Source organism: Drosophila biarmipes, chromosome 2R (assembly GCF_025231255.1).
Source record: "Drosophila biarmipes strain raj3 chromosome 2R, RU_DBia_V1.1, whole genome shotgun sequence".
Lineage (NCBI taxonomy): Eukaryota > Metazoa > Arthropoda > Insecta > Diptera > Drosophilidae > Drosophila > Drosophila biarmipes.
Window position 1 is genome coordinate 4,718,685 of NC_066615.1, and position 23,372 is coordinate 4,742,056.

At 44.3% G+C, this 23,372-nt stretch overlaps 1 protein-coding gene across 2 annotated transcripts in view; it reads left to right on the forward strand.

The window, feature by feature from the left end:
* The first annotated feature begins 9,416 nt into the window (after positions 1-9,416).
* LOC108029579 (alpha-protein kinase 1) overlaps positions 9,417-23,372 on the forward strand; it is a 70,009-nt gene continuing 56,053 nt past the window's right edge. For both annotated transcript variants that reach the window (XM_017101941.3, XM_017101942.3), the window contains exon 1: positions 9,417-9,950. The gene's annotated coding sequence lies outside the window, so the exon portion shown is untranslated. The remainder of the gene's footprint in view (positions 9,951-23,372) is intronic.

A 23,372-nucleotide genomic window follows, 5' to 3' on the forward strand; every position in this document is an offset into this window, starting at 1 on the left:
AATCGCAGTCCGGGCCAAAGAAGCGATACCAAGGGAGGACCGGGCCAGGAGCAGCGGGCCAACTTCCTGGCCAGATGGAGATGGGGAGAGCAGCAAACGTTGAAGGTGTAATTATTATCATATCCTGCATCGCATAAACAACCATCCCAAGTGGAGAATGGCCGGCACAACTGGCGAGGAGAACTGGCAACATGAAATACAACACTCGCGCCTAAACACGCAGCACCATCCTCATCATCAGCGGGGTCCGCCACCGCCGCATCCCCACCTACCCAGATCCACCTCCTCTCCGCCGCCCATTAGAATCCCGACGAGCTGGAACCCTGAGCAAACACATCCAGGCGAGCACTTTGGTGCAAACATTTAGAGTAGCAACTCGTAAAACTTCAATTTAAGACACGTAATTTGCAATTCACTCGAGTGCAGATTAGAAGCGGCATGTCCACCATCGCAGGGGGTGGGGTGGGCACCGGGGTTAGGCAATGGGAGCTGAAGCTGGGAGTGGCCAACTGGCCACGCAGCCGCTGATGATGATGATGATGAAGGGGACGGGTATGGGTGTGGGTATGGGTATTGGGTACACAACGAAAATATGGATCATTTAAAAAACCCAATAGTTATAGGTTTTGAATAGGAGGACTCCAATTGAGTAATCTCTTGTCTTTACAAAATTAAAAAAGGCGTTGATCGATGTACAACATTATTTTCGAACTTATATCTGATGGGGAATCTTATCAAACATAATGGGTTTTATTATGTAACATATTAAATGTAAATTTTGAAATTGTCTTACTTGCGCTACTCGTAATAATGTATCGTAAAAGTACTTCAATACATAAAGAACCAAAATATTTCAGTGTAAAATAGTTCGCAGTCCGAGGATCTTTAGCTAGCATGTTAGCTCTCAGTTGGGATCTTCCTATGATCAGCATGTACGAGTCGAGTACTTAGCAGGCTGGTTAGATCAATTATAGGAGTGGAGGACTTATTAAACGAGGCTTTTATAAACGACTGAAATAATCGTACGCCAGAGATCCCCTGATTGCATTCGAAGAAGGCTTATTAATGAGCACAATGTAAGAATTTGAAATCTGTAGCTGATTTAAGGCAACTCAATATAACAATGTAAATTATTGAATGATCTTTCCTTGTGAGGGTAAATTTGATAAATCGATTATCCTGCTTTCTAAATAACTTCTTAGTTTTAGGAAGCCTCGTTGATTTCGCTCCCAACTCATTTCAGCACTCAGATGTTCTGGCCGAAGTCAACGAGTGCTTCCGATGCTTTTAAGATGCGAAGGGATTGGGCGGCTGCTCCCTCCCTAATTTAAGGCAACTCAATATAACAATGTAAATTATTGAATGATCTTTCCTTGTGAGGGTAAATTTGATAAAACGATTATCCTGCTTTCTAAATAACTTCTTAGTTTTAGAAAGCCTCGTTGATTTCGCTCCCAACTCATTTCAGCACTCAGATGTTCTGGCCGAAGTCAACGAGTGCTTCCGATGCTTTAAGATGCGAAGGGATTGGGCGGCTGCTCCCGCCCTAATCCTTGAACCCATAAAACTCCGTCTCATCTGCGGCAGTGGCTGCCTCATCTGCTGGCCAACTACTTGGCAACTTGGCCAGCAGCCACCACAGCAGCAACGAGAAGAACAACAATAACAACGACGACGACAACAACAGCAGGCAAAACAGGCCGCGATTTTAATCGACTTTAATCAAAGAAATTTCATATGTGACCACGCCCACATGCAATTATGTTTAAGAATGCAAAACGATTTCGCAGAAGGGGACGGCGCGGGGAAGTGGAAGCGAGAAAATTAAAACTGGCAAAAATAAATAAAAACGAGCTGATGTAGGGGAGGCCGAGGGCAGGCGAGCTTCAGCCCCAGCGAAAGGCTACGAGGCAGAAAACATAAATTTAGCAGCAAAAAGAAATATTATTATGAATGCATTAACCACCCGAGCAGAGGAAGAAGCAGCAGCAGGAGCATCAGCTAAGCGAGGCTGCCTAATTATAAAGTCGTGAGTCTGGCTCTGGCTGTGGGTCTGGGTCTGGGTCTGGGGAGCAGGAACAGGTTACCGTCGATCCGATCCGATCCCGATGCCAACCGAGGGCCGGGTTGAGCCGGATCGGCTCGCCCATGAATGAATGCGGAATGAATGGCCAGACCCGTTCGGACTGGCCCAAAAAAGGAAGGGAAGAACCGAGCCGGCGAGGGAAAAGGCTGCCAAAGGTTATGCAAAACGCCAAATGTGCTCGCGACTAATCATTGAAATTATACCTATCTATGGCCAGAGCCACATAAATCTTTTATTGATTTATGCTGGCGGGAAATGCACTTTTAATTGGCTGCGTTCCGATCCACTCTCATAATTAGAGCTAATTTTAATGCCGCCAGAGAAGCATTCGCGTCCGCATAAATCACCCAAAAAGGAAGTGAGTCATAAAAGTGGGCTGGCTCCAGGGTTGCCACAAGCTCGCCTGCAGCAGCGGCAGTCTGGACTCCAGAGTTGACAAAGCCCGGAGAGAGGCCACCAGTCCACGGAGCCTCGTAGGTCTCGTAAGGCCCGCTCTACGAGTGTGCCGAAGGTGGTGCGTTCAATTAAAAAATACTTTACGATATTACAAAATTACCACGTACCAGGGTGGTGGCTTCGCTGGATCGGCGAGGCGTCGTTCTGGAAGAATGGGCGGTTGCAAGGCTATAGGAGCCTCCTCCTCGGGAAAGGCAGCAGCTCGAGCCGAGGCACAGGCCCAGTCGCCAGAGCCACGTCCTCCGAGGGAACGCATGCGCATAATTCGAATGGCATTAAGTACGCCACTTGGGGCACAAACTGCGCCTGGCATTTCTGCGCACATTGGGACCAAATAAATCACAATTGACGAAACAATTCGATAGGAGAGCTGTGTTTCATAAATCATTAAAACTGATATAAGCCATGCATTGTGAAGTTAAATTTAAAAAAAGTCTGAACGAATTTTCCTAATATATTGATTATATTTTCTTAACATTCTTATTTAAGGGATGATTCTTTCTAAAGTTATTATGCCAAATAAACGATCCCCTTGACTTAGGAACCAATTCCTCTGAATCTGAGCCGCCCCACTGTTGCGCCTAGACGAGGCTTCCGTGTAGCCTTTGGGCGCTTTTTAATGCAGTTGCTGTTGCAGTTGCCGTGTGGCTGTAGTTCTGATTATTGTTTCTGGGCAACAAAAGCAACGCCTAAAATAAGACAGAAAGCAATAATAAAAATTCAATAATATTAAATTTTTATGGGCGCGAAATTATTGCAGTCGGCGCATGGTTTGTGGACATGTTTGGTAAGGAATGTTGTCGGGAGTGGGGGAATCGGAGCGGTGAAGACCGGGCGAGGATGAGAAGTACCATCGAAGAGGCCGAGTCCCGCTTAAGTACAATAACAATTAGCATCCGAATGCTCGGTGCCGGAGTCTGAGTCGGAGTCGGAGTCGGAGTCGGAGTCGGAGTCCATTCATTTGTCAGTTAGCACCTTCCGCATTCGCACACCAATCCCGATTCTGCCTCTCTGTCTTATTAGATAGTCCCGTCTTCCTCTCTGTTATGACAGCTGGAGTCTTTGTTTGGACCCTGTTGAGTTCTTCCCAACTTCACAGAGAAAAAAACTAACTTCAACAACATTTATCAAAGAAATATTTTTTGGATACTGACTAAGTACTCTGGAATACTCCTTTTAAAATTCTTGGGTACGGTCCCTTTCGTGTTTATCATTCAAAAGTCTCTCAAGAGAAAACAAGTTTAAGTTTGATTTAAACTGTGCCTCAGAATACTTCGGAACTAAAGGCTTTAAATAAATATATTAAAAAATCATAACGCAAATAGTAAATATAGTTTAGTACATTTTTCGCAATCTCTCCGTTCTCCGCTCTCAGTGCCTGGTGATTAAACTTCAACTAATTTGGTGCTCCCGAAGAAACCGGTCGGGAGTCTTGGCCAAGTCCAAGTGCTGCCGCCGCCTTTTCCCTGATGCCAAGGCCCCGTCTCCCCCCGTTCCCCGCTGGCTAAGCGAATGAATTATGTTATTTGAAATTAGTTTGTGCCAGGCTTTCAAAACTCCTCCGAGTCCAGATACACACACACACGACTCCAATCCCACAATCTGAGAGCTGGCAGCGCCTGCGGAGTAATCAGGTTAATTTTAATATGTTTTGTATGCACCGTCCCTCTTCCTGCCCCTGCTCCAGCCCCAGCCCCTCCTGCAGCTCCATGGGCATGACGACGCCGTCGCCGGTTAATGGAAAAATATCTCAAATGATGCTGGCCAGGATGCCTTTTGTAATTAGCAGCCATTTCGACGAGAGCCATCCAACAAAGCAAAAAGTTGGCGCGCTCTTAATTACTTCCCCCTCGGTCACAGAATTCCCCTCACTTTTTGCGGCTTCTTCGTCTGCCATCATCTAGACTTAGAAATCGATCTCGATTGGGATTCAGAATATCTCCGGACTTAGTTTACTTTTAAGTCACCCGAATTCGAATTTCTTGGATGCTCTCTTGTTGTCATGGTACACATTGTAGCTATCATAATAATGTTACTTATGGGTATTATAATGATTCAAATTCAGAAAATTGAGAGTGAAGTTTACGGATTTCGATGCCAGGTTAAGGGTATCCTCTGTCCGGTCTGGGCGATGGCGATCCCTCACCTCTGCAGTCTTTACGGCTTGTCTAGGCGATAATTTTAATGCTGTTTGGTTTATACACGTTCGACTATTTCACTTCATTTTTCTTGCACCGCCGAGCGGTGCTGACAAGTTTCGGAACGTTGCTGAAAATGTGGCCACAGTTTGCCCCGTGGCACTGTGGCAATATATTAGACGCAGTCGGGGACGGGGCAGTCGGGGAGATTTGCATTTAATTACGGGCGGGCGGTGGTCGGGGTTGGTCTGTGGAGTACGCCCGAAAGCCAAGTTAAGATCGAGTCAAGGCGCTGGTCCGCGTGTGTGTTCCAAGGCAAACGGACTGAAATGATAATTACAGAAAGCATGTAGGCTCTAGAGAAAGGGAGGGGAGCTTGGGCGGGGGCGCAGCAGAGGGAGACAGGGAGATGGGGAGAGGGAGAGCGGCAGACGGACAATGTGCTAGAAAACGTTAATTTCAAATTTATGTAGAGCGTCTAGTTTCTGGCCGTCCAAGCTGATGACTTTGAGCTACCACCTCCCTCCCGACACCAATCCCATCTATTTATACACTGAAAACTATGGTAACGTTCAATTCTGTTTCTTGGCTCATATAGAACACAACTTTGAAAGGGCTTAAGGTGATCAGTCAAAATGTAGTGGTGTGTCAGTGGTGTTTTTACATACATTCGTATAATTTATCATTATCTTACAATTATAGGTCCTAAATAAAATATTTTTAAAGATAAAGATAATTATTTATTTAAAACAATTCGTGGTGATTTAATTTAATAATACAATTTTTAAGACTGGTTTTGTACTTGTGATAAACAAGTTACAAACTTGAATATAAGGGAATGTCATTACTAGCTTACGGTTAAGTTTTTTGTGTGCACCCAACGCCCCAAATCCCCCGCAGACCCCCTCTCAGCCATCTCGTCTTGCCGTGGAAGAAGTTTCCCAAGATGCCCGCAGGGCGCGTGCTGAATTTAATCAGTTTGCCGGCCAGACCGGCGATCTGCAATGACAATCAAGCCAAGATGGAAAGTGGGCAGGCCCCACTGCATCCGCATCCTCGGCCGCAGCCACGTCCCTGCGCAGCCCACCGCCCACCGCCCACTTCGCACCACCCAGCTCTCCGCTCGGCCGGCGGGTAACGTGAATTAGACGACAACTCGACAGTGCAACATTTAACGGTAATACGCTTTATAGCTGCCGGTAAAGTGCAGCACAAAATTAGACATAAAAGACAAGGATGGGCGGGGGAGTGGGAGGCCGACAGCTTGCGAGCGAGATGGACGACGGGAAAATTCGGAAAATTAGGTTGATGAGGTGGTGTGGAGCAGACGCAGAGCACAGAACGACAGAAGAGTAAGTGCCCGCCGAAGTGGAAGCATCGAGCGGCACTTAAATATTGACCGAAATTGGCTAAAAACAAAATCAACAGCCACCAGAATGAACACGGTGGCCCATTTGAAGTTCAAGATGTGCGGATCGGAAATACCCTTCGGAAAGGTGGAAGCGTAGATCTGTGCACAAGCCGGGAAAGTGTTTGTGAAAAGATACGGAAATTTTATTGTAATCCAATAGTCACACAAGGGAACCCAAGATTTTGGTTTACACCTTTCTCTGAAAAACAGTTTTTCTGAGGCTCATGTCAAAATCTTCGATATGGTTATTCTTAAATCTATACTTTAGAACATGTTTTATGTTTACCTTAGATCAAACCATGATTTAAAGGCATATTAAATGTCCCAACACTGATCGACTCTCTGCCCTCAATCAGTAGTCAGATTTTGGCCTGGCATCTTGGTAATCGCCAGTCGGGGCGGCCTAAGTGCATACCCTAGCAAATCACATTAGGAGGAGCAACACCGACATCATCAGACGGCGTAGGCTGTTGCAGTCAGATTCGGTTTTCGGGGGGGTGGAGCGCTACCCTGCCCCGTCTTGGGGGCCTTGAGGGGTTTTCAAGGGGCTTTCGGCCAGACGACGACTACCACGTCATCGACACCTCCGATAGCCGAGGCGGGTGGGTGGCTAGACTGGACGAGCGACGGCAGCAAAATCAGCAGGGGCAGCCTGTTTGGCAGCCCCGACTGACCGACAGCGACCGGTTGAAGACCGCACCAGTCGCTGCAGCATCTTCTGGCCCGGGGGGCGGGGGAGGCGGGTTGCGGCCGGGCTTGTCTACTGACTTGACTGTAACCTCATTGACCAGAAAAATGCAAGCGGCAACAGCAACAAGCGCAGACAACAAAACATCAAATGTGAATTAGTGCAAAGGTAGTCAAGGAGCAACTGTACACGAAGAAAAAATAGGAGGTTAATGCTGCTTATATTCGAGGTTAAATTCGTTTCGTGTTAACTGAAAAGTGTCGTGGTTGAGGAATATAACTTTAAGCTGGCTCTATTTATTATATAAGTTTTGAAATTAAAAGCTAATTATTTACTTTGGTATGTTTGTCTCAAAACATAAACCTAAAAATCTTATAAGCTCCTAAAAAATATTCAATTTAATAATAGCATCTTTACATACTTACGTGCTGTCCTAACACAATGTTAAAAGATTTATCGTTCAAATAACGATAAGGCAAAATCTAAAAGCGTAATAACTTAATGTCTTATTTTGAAATGTGTTATTTTCAGGTCCATTTTAATGTCGCGTTTTTCGAGCTACATTTCTTTGGCTGACAGTTGACAACAAATAATGTTACTGTTTCTCTAAGTGGAGTAGAAAGAGAGCTGAAGAAGGAGCAGAAGACGAGGCAGCGGGAAGGACGTCGAGGTGGGTGGAGGAGTGGGAGGAAGAGTGGGCAGAACAAGGCAAAACGTTTCCATATTTATTGGCACTTTTCGGTTTTCTGGAAGCGGTTGAGACGATGCAGGAGGGGTCGGGCGGGTGCGGTTCAGTGGACCCGGCACACGTCAGATGGTGGGTGGGTGGTTGAGGGGGAGGAGCGTTAGAGTGGGGGCGAGGGAGTTCGGGTTTTGACCGACGAGCTGAGTGACTGGGGCTTTGGCATTGGCTTGCCTGCGGATCGAAACTTAAATTATTAATTCACAGCAATAGTTGTCGGGGGTAGAGACGGGCAGAAAATGTTCAAGCAATACAAAGGGATGGACACCCTAAGCATCATAACCCACCCGCTGCAAAAAATTAATTTTTTCTGAGGTGTAGAATGTAAGTGGGAACGAGTGCCTTGAAGAAGCCAATAGATATTGACAAATTAAATAAAATTAATTTTTTCTGAGACGTAAAATGTAAACGAAATGAGTGGCTCGACTATCATTTACCCCTTATTCAGCTAAGCAAGCTAAGAAATCTAACCGATGAGTAGAGTACACTTATAACAAACCTATGGGCATTAGAGTGGGCGTGACACAATGGGGTAACAAACTTGCGAATGCTTCTAAGTACAAACTCTCTAGAGCCTAGACCGTATAGTTCCCGAGATCACGAATATCTATAATACATATAGGTGGCTGTAAACGTGGTCGTCATTCTATTGCATACTTTCCAACGAATACAATCATCGAAATCTCTTTGGGGAAATCCGGAAAACTTGTGTTGGTGCTTAAGTACATTTTACCCTTTACCCAATAAAGATTTCTGATATACCCACGACCACATCCTTTTACTCTACAAGTAACGGGTGTAATAAAAATTGTTTAATATGCTCACCAATTGTAAGTATATGTGTTCCAAGTTTTAAGGAATGCCCATCTTACTAAACCGAGAATATGTTTATGTTGTATGCAGAGAACATACTCATAAGATTTTAAAAACATCAATATTTTATTTTTTAAACCTATTTGTACTTTTTTAAAGTATTTTCTGAGAAGTTAAAAACTAAGGAAGCTTTTTACGAAAACAAAGTCTTAATACACCGCGGCCTATCAGGTTTAATAACAGTATATCGTTTTTTTACAAAATAAATGTAAAATAACTTAATGTAAATTAAGAAAACCCAATAAGTTCATTAAGCTATTCAAATAGTACCTACTAGAACTAGGTTGAGTGAGATCTAGTAGCTGCTCATGTGAGTCCAAAAATTTCTAGATTTTCTTCACTCATAAGGGGATAAAAGTGTATAAATAGCGTTGTCAAAAAGTCTATTTGTGCAGTGTAGAATGTGCAATGTTTGGCCGTAATAAGTGCTCAAAATGCGCTCACAAAAAGCGCTCACATGCAGCTCCCCCTCCCTCACCCACCCCGTGAGAAAACTCTCGCCCACCTCCTCACGCTCTCTCTCGCCGTCGTCAAATGCTCGTCTTTCGTCAAGTATGCAACTTCTCCTGCCTCAGAACAACAGTTAAAAGCTCTGCCCACGCCGGCGTCGACGTCGACGGCAGGCAGCAGCGCCGCTCATTTGTGCGCTTAATGACGTCATTATTTTTATTTTAACAGCGCCAAGCAAATTGCATATACTGTTGCTGCTCCTGCGCAGTCGGCGCTCTGTCGGCGTCGCTGCAGCGCCAGTGGGTGGTGGGGCTGGGGTGCCTGGGCGAGAGAGTGAGTAAGAGAGAGGAAAAGAGAGGGAGCGAGGCGAGAGCGGGAGAGAGAGCGCGCGCTGCTGCCCTCTCGCTCGCTCCCGCTGAGCTGGGGCTGCGGCTTCGGCTCTTCGCCTTCGTTTTGTTTGCTCGTGTTTGCCGTTGCCGTGCTGCCGCTGTTGTTGTTGCCGCTCCTTCGCCTTGCTACTTATGCTGATGACTGCGATTGCTGGGGGTCCAAGCGCCGCTCGTGCGCCACACGTTCATTCAGTCGACGGACGACGCTGCGCCTGAACGTACGACGGCAGATCTGAACCGGAATCGAACGGCCTGTGGCCACTCTGCATCTGAACGCCTCTCGACTCGTGCAACAAACAAACAAACAGAAACAAAGTGCAACACACAATCCAAGCAAACAAACTTCGGCGTGTGCCCACGATTCCCCATGAACAGCTGCCACTGCGACTTTAGATCGATATACTGGATGGCATGTCCGTAGATCCCGCGAGTCTCATCTCAGTTTCGAAGAACCCAGCTCGGCGTTTTTGGCGCGTTGCGATCGTCTCCTCTCTTCTTGGAGTCCCAAGTGCGTGGGTGATAAGCATCATACTAGCAGATACTATTGCTACCTTAGGTACTCATGAATACTTTTAATACAGTGCTAGTTTGTGATAAGAATAAGTAAACACACATAAAAACAAAACGACCAATAGGAAAGTGCTTGAAAACAGGATCCAAGAATCAACTGCAGCCTAAAGAGATAATCGGCAGCTGTTTGAGATACTCTACATTACGGTAAATAACCTGAACTATTTGTTGAAATTTCTCATCACCGTTTTCTTAGCCTTTGTTAAGAACTTCATTTGCGTCAATTTATAGCATTCTTATTTTCCTAAGATTTGGTATCGCAAACATTAAATTTAATTAAACTATATACATCAAATAAACAATTTTTTAGGGGTACGAGGGGAATATTCGAATGATAATTAAGTCGCCTGGTTGGTAAAGGTGCTTAAATACCATCAACTCAACTTGTGGATTACCATAGTTTAATATAATCGAGTAAAGTAAAAATAAGATTAGAGTGATTATTTTGTTTCAAGAATATTAGATACCTTGATTTTATAGCTTTGAAACTGAACACCGAAACTGGCCAAGCTAGGCTTATAAAAAACTACTTACCCCCGATTTGCTATAAGGTAATGGTTGCGAAATAAAAACCGCCAAGTGAAGCTCATCAAGAAGTAAGATAAAACAGACCTTTCGAGCCTCTCACGCACTTCAATCAAGTGAATATTGTGCGAAGCGGCCAAATGCAGTTTTTATGTAAATCTCAACCCTGACATGGTAAAATGCAAAAACCAATAAATTGATGCGAGTTCGCTGCAGGCGGTTAATAACTTTAATTAACGTTAATTTTATCAACATCAACATCAACATCAGCACTATCGTCGGCATGAGCATGGGCCTGTGCATGAGGGATTTGTGCGAGCGACTCAAAAATAGTTGCGAGGTTCTAATAATAAAGCCAAATATAATAAATAGCCATAAACAAACTAATAATACGGCGCGACGGCAGTGCACAGTGGCAATTTGCAACAATGAGGCTCATCAAACGATCGCTAAAACGAAATCAGAATGAAACTCTACACATAAATGGTTTAATGTGCTGAGCCTTGCGACTGCTGCCACCCCACGAAAAATGACTAAAACGTATTACAATTGAGCCGGTGGCTCAGTGTCATTTTGCAAAAATAATCTAAACGTATCTATGAGATACAATAAGCAGCGCACAATTCGCACTAACAACAGCGCCAGCGGGCGTAACAACAATTGTAATAATCAGTTTCGTTTCAACGCCGGACCAACCTGCGCGCTACATTTTCCCAGTGCCCAAGCTCTACTTGGAGCCCCTCCCCCGAATCCCGGTCCCAGCGATCCAGCGATTCCAACGATCCCACCGCCCCTGCATCTGCATCTGAGTCCCAGCAACCTATCCGCATCTAAGCAGTGCATTGTTAGCGTGGCTCGCTCATTTAATTAAATATAATTAGCCGCATTAATTGCAAATTAATACAGAATTTAGTCTCTTTGTTGCCCGCTTCATTGTCGTTGCCAAGCAGAGCTGGCTGTTTCCCTGCTCCCAACTCGTTCTACACGCCTCGTTATCGCCGGCAATTATTTAGCGAGAATTAACTGGGCTCTGGGCCCACACAGATGTAATGGCCAAACTCGATATGCCATTCAGGGGGTGCATATCGCGGCTTAATGAGTGGCATTTGAATTTAAGTTTAAGAATTTCTAAGTATCTACCATCAGTGTACCTGAAACAAATAAAAATTCTGAAGCTCAAACTTCAGTATAATTTCTTAGGAGAAAACTAACCAGTAAATCGCAGCTTTAATTTTATTTTCCTAAAATATCTGAACCGTTTTTCTGAAAAAACTGTTGATTAATAAGGTGTACGCTCATCGTACATAACGATTTCCAAGACTATTCCTTAAAGTTTGGTTAAGTAGACGTTTGTTTCAGAACTTGTAAAAAAGCCGTCGGCATTTATAGACTGGCTCCAACGGTTGTTACTATTCCGGGTTAGACTTCTGATCAGTCCAAAAACTTATTATTTCCACACAGAATATTGCCTGTCTTTCCATTTAAATTTTAGTTTCACAATTTCGGTTTCCTTTGATTGCGAAATTAATTTACCTCATTAAAGTGCCTGAAGCATTTTCACTGTGTTGAGTGGCATCTTCAGCAAATCAGAGAAATCCATTAAACGCGCGTGTCTCTGGCCAAAAGCATTGCGACAACTTTTAATGCACAAATAGCTGTGAAGAAGAAAATCAACGGCGGCGGAAAAATGATTAGATGTTAAATTATAAATTAAATGTTGTTGCTGTGGTTGTTGTTCCTTTTTTATGACAAACGGATGACGAACGCATAAAATGCAGCGGCACAGAGGCGGAAAAACAACGAAACGACTGCGGGCAAACCAGCAAGGGGCAACAGGCACACACCACACACACTCATTAAAAGTATCCAAAAGCCACCGGAGAATTGCAATTCCCCCGGAACAACCCCTCTTCCCGGCATCCATCCAGCCAAGCAAAATAAAAGATACTCCCCGACGATCGCGTCACGTTGTCACTTTACGTAGGCAAATCGTAAAATGAAGGAAAGAAAATCCGCGCAGCAAAACGCTTAATTATGCGCCGTGTATTTTGGACAGCTGCCTCGGCCACGCCCCGCGGTGGGCGGCCTCTTTAATTAAGCATAATTAAAGTAATAATTATGCCCCGCGAAGGCATTGAAGTTCGGCAAATGAGGCGAACTCGGGGGGCGGCCACGGGCATCTTGAAAGGATTTCACTTCTGTTTTTGATGTGTGGCCAATTTGCAAACTTGTGGAAACATAAAATGCGATTTTATTGCCCTAAACAGTCGGGGTGGCGAAAATGCAGGAAGTGGGCTCCTCCGAGTGCAAAAGGCAATCGAAATGCATTGCCCAGCCGACCAGAAGGCGAATCAAAGGGAAATAAGTATCTTCGCATTTCAAAATCAGCCGAATTCTATTATATATTGATTTTGCACACATTTTACAATGCACATAACTACTTTTGTGTTTAATTTTCAATTTGACTATCAAAATAGTTACTCTCTCAACAAAAATACACCCCATTTCCTACTAAATGGTGGTTCTGCTTTCAACAGTAGCTGAAGTAAAACAATTGTTACAGTCACAGCGACTTAGCTCTTCTATTATTCTTCTAGAAATCAAACGTTTCCTTGGTTCAAAAAATAAGTATCCATAAAGATGAAGCAGCATCCTCAATTGTTGGGTACTAATTACTCCCAATCAGTCAGCCTAAGTATGTGCTCTCCTGAGCGCTTCCATTTGGAGACGATCTTCCGAGGACTGGCTCACTTTTCGCCGGCCACCAAAATAAGATATTGCATGCCGCACATGCCACAAAGCCTACACAAAAGCGACAACACGCACACTCGCCGCGCATTTAATAATGAACAATAATGAAGAGTAATAATAACCATCAGCAAACGTGCATCAGAGTGTCCAAGTGCGGCACTGTATACACTCGCGTATCGCGAATGCGGAGGCTACGAAATTTTATCAACGAACGCGCATCATTTCAATTAAGAAAATGTCACAAGTGTCCAAGCAGCAGCGGCAGCAGCCTAAAACACGCCAAATGCGGAAAGTCGGGGGATCCGCACTTTCATTTCGCCATTTCGAGGCCCGAGGCCCGACTCCCGACCCGCGACTCCTCCGCATCCACATGGCCAGCCCCTCTTTATGGCTTATTTTTTGGAGCATTTCTTGTAATTAATGCGAATTGTCACACGCTAGAACTGAAATAATGTCAACTGCCTTCGATTCGCCTTCTAATTCATTACATTTATCGTTGTTGCCCGTTTCCTACTCTTAATTAGCAATTAAACAATTTATGCTTTTGCGTGAACAATGAGAGACTGAGTGAAATGAGCCGAATTTCTGTAGTCCAAAACATGAAACTATAATTAATTTCATTCCCCAAAGTATTTTGCTCAATTAGCTATTAAAACACTACTTTACCGCGCTGCCATTGCGTGTATCGGAAGATTGAAATGGAGTGCCGGGAACAAAGCCCGGGGTTGTTCTGGGGATCCAATCGGGCTTGATGGATGGATTGTCAAAGACGCCCGATGAAGATAGGAGTAATGCAAGTCTATCGTGCCTGGGTAATTTGCCGAGGGGCAACTTCATACTGAAGCATAATCGATCCTCGGAGTTACGGACTGAAATTTAAATACATTTACATTTAAATACATTTAAATACAGGCTTCTTCGCTGATTGTAGATAAATAGCATAGGCAATTTCTTGTTATTTATTTAGAATCTTAAAAATATCTGGAATATCTGTCTTGACTGCGTTGTCTCTCTTATCTTTTTTTTATATCTTAAAAACTATTATGTTCCAAAATGTTAATATTGTACAATCAATCGAGAAATCTGTTTTAGTGATAATAAGTATAGTGTTAGTTAGATTGCTTTTAGGCCGTTTTATGGCAAATTTCGTCATCTGAAAACCGCGATCGTTTCGCTTCGTCTGCGGAGATCGCACGCAGAAAAGGAATTTCGGTCTCAATTTCGCCTAATTTTATTTCTCGTTTTAGTGTTTTTCGTTAAATTATTGTTGATTAAATGCAATTAAAAATGCCGCCCGACGCCGCACGTCCTCCGAGAACTTGCGTTTGAGCAGTCAGATCGTACTTAATGAGACGCGACACAGTTGCACAGATGTTCCACAAAACCAGCTAATTGCGCAATTAACTCGGCAGGGCGGGAGTGCCGGGCGGAGGGGCATGCCACATGTTGCACGGAGCTGTGAATTTGCTGTACTAAGTGTGTAAAATCTCGAGCACTTAATTCACGCTTTGTTGGAGGTGTTGAAAGGCGGTCGACGGAATCCTGGATCCCTCACCTAGAAGCCAGCATCCAGCAACCAGCATCCAGAACCCCCAAGAACCCGGGGGTACTTACCAGCTAAGTTAAACCAAATGCGAAAACCGCAAAAAAGGAACTTCCACACGAACCCACGCAACGTGTGCGCCGGGTCCTTTCTGGGCCTCGCTGCCACATATCCTTTTTTTGCTCATTTGACTTTGGCCAGGCTAAACAAGCTGCTTATCCTTCGGCCAGGACCCGGGCCAAAAGAAAAATGTTAATTACCCTTTGTGTTTAAATAGACCCCGCTCACACACTCACTTATCCGGCGTCCTGGTCCGAGGGTCAGCCGGGACCTTTGTGTTATTTGAGGCAATTAAAATTATTATTTTAATGTCAACACTTTTTTGCAGCGCTTTTCGGTTGGTTTTCGGCCAGGATAATGCATGTAAAACGACTAACGCTTCCCCGAGAAAATCCGTTAAATGTTTAAATTTCCAAAGATTTCCCGGAGTTTGGGGCACGTCTCCATTCGCCGTCGGCACTTGGCTGCGACTTTCGAAACTTTGCTCTGGTTTTCGTTTTGTTTGGTTCTATCCACACTTTTTTCGTACTTTCGGCTTGGGTTGGGTTTCGCCTGGGCTGCGTTGTCATGGGGTGGATTTTACGCCCCAGCCCTGGCTTACCAGGCGTTGAGGAATTCCGTATAAGTGCTTTTACGGTATTTGTTGGCTCAAGCATTTTACGGGAAGTTAGGTCAGTGCCCGCACCACTTCTCCCCACAGCCATGGCCACCCCGCCCACCCCAGCACTCCGCCCCGCTTAGCCTCGTTTTGAGAAATGTTTTCGGTTGCCTTTAGGCTTGTGGCTTTCCTCCTCGGGTGTTTTGGGGGTTTTTGTGCCGGGTGGCATTCGAGATAAGCAGGTGTTACATTTTTATGGCCAAAGTGGCTAAGCAGTTTGCTGAGGGAGGATGGCAAGGAACCAGGCTCTGGCGTAGGTGATGGCAGCATGGGTGTGATAAGACCTGGCGGCCGACAGTTGGCTCGCTTGCTAATGAGATGAGTGATTGGAAAGGGAACATCAGGCTTAAGCCTTAAGGTCAAAGGTTTTGAATCGATTACACATTCTATGGGACCCATAACAACAACAGTAATAAATACCTATGATCAACTCATTATTCAAACTATAAGCTTGATGCAAGCTTACGACATTTATTCATATTTGAGTTTCGTTCAATAATTAATTAATAAAGCGAATTGATGTTAACTTAAGTTAGAGAAATGTTTCATGGCAATACAACTACATTGTTATCAACTAAGGAAGACTAAGTTCAGGTCAATTATTTTTTAGGGAACTACATCCTCGCTTGTGTTTTAACCCAAGCCTCTGTATTTCTCCTTAGATTTGCCTCCATTCAAGGCAACCACAAGCAGTTGGCTCGGTTAGCCAGAGCAGCTGTTTTGGGGTCGAACTCCATCCCCCTCCAGCCCCAACCACCTCCTTTGGTGACCCCGACCCGATTAACTACGTAAACAGCAGCAGCCGCCTTAATTGTTTCGCACTTAATCAAAACGAGCGCCGGACTGGCCCAAACCGAGACTATCAAAGGCAGCCCCAGTCGTCGGTTCGGCCAAAGGCAGCACAAAGGCAGCAGATACTGGGCTGAAAGGCAAAAAATTGAAAACTAAAGAGCAACTTGGGGCGCACGCCGGTCTCCAGTGCTGGAAAAGGGTCGGGCGTGGGACAACCTGCAACCTACAACCTACAGGCGGCAACGACAACGACAACGACAACCGACAACGACGACATCAACACCCGGGCGCTGTGAAAAGAAAAACGTTTTATGAGCTCGTTCACAAAAAGGGCCAAAACACACACACAGTCGCACATAGAAAAAGGAAGTTTTCTGAGGATGGTGACAGGAGCAACCTGTTGAGCCCCTCATCCATCCAGTCACTCCCCATTCCCCGTCCTCGGCACAAGTGTGCCACAGTTTGCTCCTTTTTTCAGCTGGGTCGTGTGCCAAAATTATATGTTAAATCACCGGCACGAGGAGTGCGGATTTCTTCAACAGTTCGTGCCTTCTTTTCAAAAAGATTTGCCAAGTTGAAAAAATACGCTTTCCCTTTTATAGCGCTGTTTGTTTTCTTTCGCTCTGGTACTCCCTTTGACTTTTCCCGGGCGTCTGCACTTTTCCTCTCAGTGGGAGTGTCTGCTCGGGGAGAGTGTGTTTGCTTGGGAGTATCTGGAGTGTTTGTTAGGGAGATTTAACGGACTAACGGATATCAAGCCTTCACTGAATTAATATTAGGCGCTTGCACTACACATTGAATCGATTGAAGCATAATATTAATTGTTGAATTGATTTAGTTCATAATTTTAAAAATTAAATAATTATTTGTTTGTTCTTTTTAGAGTTCAGTTTGATTGTTTTTACAACATATTATCTAACTTATAATAAACCATTACATATCCAAACCCGTTTACATTCCTTGAAAAATGATGTAATTAAATTAGCTTTATTTTCCTTTTTGTACTTCTTCTTAAAAGTATTTGGTATATGAAAACCACCCAAGTGTAGATATAACTCGTTTACTTTGATCAAATATATTTTTTAACAAGCATGTAACATTATGACGTTTAAAACCCCTATTTCCCGCTCTCACACTTCAAAACGCAATTCAATTTGTTCAAATCCGATATAGTTACGATCGCCCCTCTATCGAGCCCCTAACCTAGTCCCCACCTCAGTCCACCGCATCACTCCACTCCCAAGTGCAATCACTTGCTCAAATCTGTTTGACTTCATCTGCCCGATTTTCCCCATCAGCAGCACCCCCACCTCCACCACTACCGACGACAATGGTTGGCGGGGGTCTCTGGGGGCTTTTCTCGCCGAGCTTTTTCCGACGCGCACGCTCCGCCGCTGGCCAGGCGGCGCTGTTCTGCGAGTGCTGAGCGCCTGCTGCTCTTAGCCAAAGTGAAGGCGCCGGCCGAGAGTGTCGCCTTGGCTGTGCTTGCCGTGTCGCAGCTGCCGCCTGTTGCGCCGCCCGTTTGGGCCAACTTCGGATTCGCTGCCACGGCCAAGACGCCAGGCAGAGGCTCTTACAACTCCATAAGTTGGCGGCAATGTCACGGCTGCTGCCACTTCTTACGCGCATCACCGCCAGATACTCTTGTGCCTATGTACGAGTGACGTCGGCCTTCGCAGCTGGGCCTCTGTTACCCCGCCGAAGTGGTTTCTCTCTCTCCGCAGGTGTGTGCGTATTGTTTACCCGTCTTGTCTGGGAAAAGCCCCGTTCTTCGGGCTGTGGCAAGGCACAGCGAGATTGCGGGGCTCCGCAGAGGAGTAAGTTATCTAAATGAGTCTCGGCCTTATTGCTGGCAATTATGGTTCTGGCCAGCACTGCGTATGTGTAATTGCCCTGCGATTGCAGCCAATCCGAAGCGTTTCGTTTCGTTTCGACCGACTTTTCATTACCGGCATCAACACTTGCATATGTAATTTAGCATAATTCCGAATGCACGACCCAGTCCATAAAGCAGCGCGACTGGAGCTGGTATAATTAATAAACGGCAGCGGCGGCAGTGCAACAATACCCCGGCGACTGTGGCAACTTTGGCATGTAAAAAGCGTCAAACAAAACTGATTTCTATTGGCAAAGGAATGCCAAATGCGATGCAGGCCCCCCTCTCTTTCTGGCCCGGCCTGCCGTCTCTTTCGACCGGGGTCTGCCCGTATATCCATGTCTTGACTGCAATTTACGAGCCTAAATGAGCGCAAATTTCAGTGTATGCGCCTGTGTACTTTGCATGTGTGGCGTGTGTGAGCCATTTTGGCGCTCAATTGGCAATAATTTCTGATCAATTTTCCATTGACTGACAAAAACAGAGCAGCAGAGAAGGGGGAAGACGAGACGGACGGTTTGCGAAGGGGACATGTGTCAGATAGGAATTTTCTGGATTGTCCCGAGAGATAAGGGTCTACTACATAGTTTGAAAGTCGGTTTAGAGAAGGGAGTTCAGATACCTTAGTTGGCAGCTGATTTGCAACTTAGGTTTATCATTTTGGCGATTAAAAAAGAAAGCCATAATATTTCCTGTGTTCTATATTTTTCTTCCTCTCCCAAAGCTGGTTATTTATTACTACCGGATTCCTCCCAAATTCTCATGTTGGCAAGCTGAAATCAAGCCCTTTCGAGAGCGTTTCTCTTGGCAGGGATTAATCGAAGAGTCTATAAATTTGGAGAACCAAATAAACAAAGTCTGCAGTTTTGTGCCTTTCCACAGCCCCCATGCCACTTCACTTAATTACCCCATCGGCCTGCTTGGCTGGACTCGTATTTTATTTACAATAATTAAATCTGTCAAACTCAAAATGTCTTTCCACAAAGCCGCCAGTTGCAAGAATAATGGAAATATTCCGACAGCCGGGCGGAGTTTTTCAAGCTGTTGCTAGTTGCCATTGGGTTCTCCGTGATTTCTGAGTGCACACTGCATGGAATGTTGTTGCTGTTAATTGGCTAAATTATTTACTGATTATTAATAAATATGTATTGTGTTGTCGTAGTTGATTAATTGGCATTATGGCCAAGCCAGGGCATAATTGAAGTCTAGATTGCGTCACTTATGACGCCTCATCTAATTGAAGAAACCGAAGGAGAGGCACACTTTGCAGTTGGTTCCTCCGGGTTCCAAGAAATCTCCACCACAAAACAATAGCAGGGGCTGTACAAAAATTAACACATTTAAATTACTTTCATTAAAGATTGATTAATATGGCCCTGATTGGTTATTTCTTGTTGCGCTCTTCCTCTGCCCGGCTCATTGTCGTCATAGTCCCCCTACCCGCCTCAATTATTGTCACATAAATTGAACATTTGCTGGCCGTTTTTCACTGATTTCTGATTTCATTAATTTACGTATTCGTTCCGTTTTTGTTTTCATATTGATTTCCAATCATAGAATGCCTCTCGACAATTCGCTTTCAATGAGCTGTAATTTAGACTCATTTAAATAAATATACTTTGGTTGATTGGTCTTTCGCGACATTACGCTATCGTCGACGGCAATTGCGATAGCGAGTTCAATGCAAAGATATTTAACCTTTTAATAAGCTGGTCGGCGGACCGAGCTTGATGTTAGATAATCGAGCATTTCAAATATAATTATCGAAAGTGGGTACAGTTGGCGCACATTTGACTATAAAATGGCCTACTCTTTTCTTGCTAAAGAATTGACTTTTTCAAAGTAATATATTATAATAGAAATGAGATAGGAATTTAATTTGTCGTATCTGTTGTCGGATTGGAAAACATTTGGTTAATGTTGTGCGTCCATCTAAAATGGGTTTCAACCGTTTGAGTGTCAGCGTTTTTGAAAATCGAACTCAAAACAAATATTTGAAAGTTGACATATTTTGTTCTTCCTTCTTGGGTCTTACTCTTCCAATATCCACCTAGAAAGTCTCTGCTGAAGAGCGCGGTACAGTTGCGCCGGGCCCACTTAGTTGATCTCATGCATTTATGCATCAGCCGGGCCGTCACGCACTTAATGAGCCTCCGAGATTGAGTCGGCGAGTGACGGCAACAAATTGACGCGTTTAATAATATTTTACAATGTGTGTTTTCAGCGGCTAATTTTTGCAGGCGTTATTGTGCGCACTTTCAAAATGTTGCGTGGTGCGCCCCTTGGGGGCCTCATTTGAGGCACGACAGCGTTGCCATATCGCCGCCGCAGTTGCAGTTGCAATTTCCATTGCGTTGCTGCGAGTTGCCGTTGTCGGTGTCGTGTTGCCGTCGTCGCCGTCGCGTAATTTACATTAATTGGCACACGGCGTCGTACATATAAATTTTTGCGCGCTTAAACTTTAATTTCATGCGTGCCATTTGATTTTTGTTGCCACTCTGGGCACAAATTATAGGCAAGTGTGACGGGCTGGATCCTGATCGTGCCCGTGTTTTGTGTCTGCCAAGCGGCAAGTGCTGGGCTGGGCGTTGTTTCGCAGTGGGTTTCTGCCGAATGCCGCAAGGCCCCTCGCAGTGGTTTAATATCTACGCAGATTTGCGGGCATCTGGTTATGGGCCTTTGCATAATGGAAAGGTGTCTGCGAGTGCCGAGACAATCACCTGATGGGTTGCCGTTTACCTGGCTTAAAGTCGCCCAATCGTAGAGTGTGTAGCTCACAAAGATTTAATATAATCACATCTTAATTGAGTAAACATATTTTCAGTTGCACATAAATCGAGAAACTTACATTGTTGTATTATTGCTGAAGCCCTCAATCTTATAATTTTACTAAGCAACCTATAATTTTTGCTACCTCAAATCCTATTTAGGTACCAATAACTACAATCCTATTGACATATCCTACCTGAGCTAATCGGACCCTCTTTACATTTTTCACTTTATTATTTCATATTTTTTACACAATTTTTCCCATTACCCTCTGCAAAATTCAATTCACAAAAAAGGCAATTATTGCTGCGTATAAATTCTTATTTTGCATCCCACTCGCTCAGGCGCTAATGCTTCTTGTTCTTCTTCCATTAATTAACATACTTTCACACAATTTCTTTCTAGCAACAATTTTTCGTTGACGTCAATTTCGCTCATCGTTAGTTATTATTGTTGTGCTCATTTCGCCATATCATCAGGTCAAATCTCAATTAGCAAATATAACGATTGTGGCTTTCTTCTCTCTCCCTCTTTCACATAACCAACAATTAACAAATATTAATGGAAATTTATTTCAATTGAAATCAAAAATTTCACTTCCCCACGGCCGTGGCTGAAAACTCTATATGCGTTAGTTTTGAATATAGAGTACAACTAATAAGTACAGTCCCGCCTTGGTTGGACTCGGCCATTATCCAGTCATTGGCTGGCAAATGACTTTCCCCTTAACTCAAGTTAATTAAAAACCCCCGCCCACACTCACACACTCACAATCAGCTTATAATCAGCTTATATTCTGGCAAATTTATAACCTCGCTTGATTATGAGAGGTTAGCTGTCATAAACAAATGACATGCCATACCATACAAGCGCCATCTAGCGAGCGGTGCGTGCAGCTACGTGGACGGCATTTCAAGTGGAATGTTTTTGCAGTGAGCAAACTGCAACTTGCAGTAATTATGACCAGGCGTTGAGGGGGGGAAGGGGACTGCTGGCTCCTAATGGCCTGGCCCATTGTTTGCTGGCGGGGCTTAAAGTAGCTTTTAATAAGCGACCGCGTCAAGCAAATAAATAATTATAATAAATAAATAATAAATAACCGTCCGAATGGCAAGTACAGTCGTACACTGTTGCCGTCTCTTTCCGGCTAATTACACCGCCAAAGGGCACATGCAAAGTGCAACATTTGATTTGACCCCCCTTTTCCGACGGCCCTTTTCCGACGGCCCTGCGCCTAACTTCAATGGGGGTTAATAAAGTGCTTAAAGACTCGATTTGAATGCAACTTAGTCGATCGACTGCGGCCATTTAGTTGAATTTTCATATTTTGCAGCTCATTATAGAGAAGCATTTACAGGTATGCAAATGATAATTACCCTGGCTACATATCGAAGCATTTGTAAGTGTTATCGGTAATCGGGCAATCGTTTTTATAGCACTTAAATGCAACTTAACTTTGCCCATTCGAATTATAGTTAAGTTTACAAAGTGGAACACATAAAAAGAAATGCATTTAAATTATTTTGAAATAAGCCGAAAAATAATAAACCAGTCTTAAGCTTACGAATCTATGGATATCAAATCGGTTTTTACTGGCTAGATATTTTAATGGCACACTTGAAGTTTAGTGGCTTAGTTTTAATTTAACTGTTTAGAGTTGGTCTACAATTTGTTGACTTTTAAAGTTAAGATCGCTTTTCTGTTTACTATTAAGCTATATTTTGAATTTATAAATACATGGTTTTGAAATCTTTTGTGTTTAAGCTCTTTCAAGTGAGCTAGCCAATTTAAGTGTCTTACTCCCGCTGTGGAAGGACTGTTACCCGGTTAATCGATTCAAAATTCGATTACCATAACACTTTGCCCCTCGGTCGAACTGAAACACTTTACAACCCCAGATAAGTAGAACCACCCCCGAATGGTCATGTCATGGCGCACGAGGTCCTTTTGACCATGTACAGTGCCATACCCCGCGGCCAAATTCTAATTATAATCGCGTATCGCATGTGCCAAAGCCCCAATAAACCTTTGTCAAGCGATTCGCTCGCTAAGGTCCCCTCCTAAATTCCGGCTTCGTGTCATTAACGACCCACCCCACCGACCGTGGTCTTTGCATTAATTTTTGCACTGCCACAGAGCTGCAAATAAAAAATAAAATGGGAAAGCAAGAAATTTCCATAATGAGCACGTACACAATCACTTACCCCGGACACATGCAGTTCGCAAAAAGGGTTTGCGCTCCATCCGGGGGTTGCAAAAATTGTATAATTAGTTGTCCGTTGCCCGGCATCAGGGCACCGAAATGCAGGTTTCAATCCAATTTTTTTCCCGCTTTTTTCTACGTTTTACCAAATATTTAGACGTTGATTATGGGCGCTTCACCCCTTCAGTCGAGACTGCAAATGATTTTGGTGCGTGCTCAATTGGGGAGTTTTCAAACCGAACGCGAACGGAACGGAACCGAAATGAACGGAGCCGCCTTCCTCCTGGCACTTCTTTTGTTTTTCGCTAATTTAGCGAAATTATGTTTTGTGCTCTCATGTCTAGATGTCGTGTGCGGTTCGGGGTGCAATCCTGGTGCCCGTGCCCCAACGC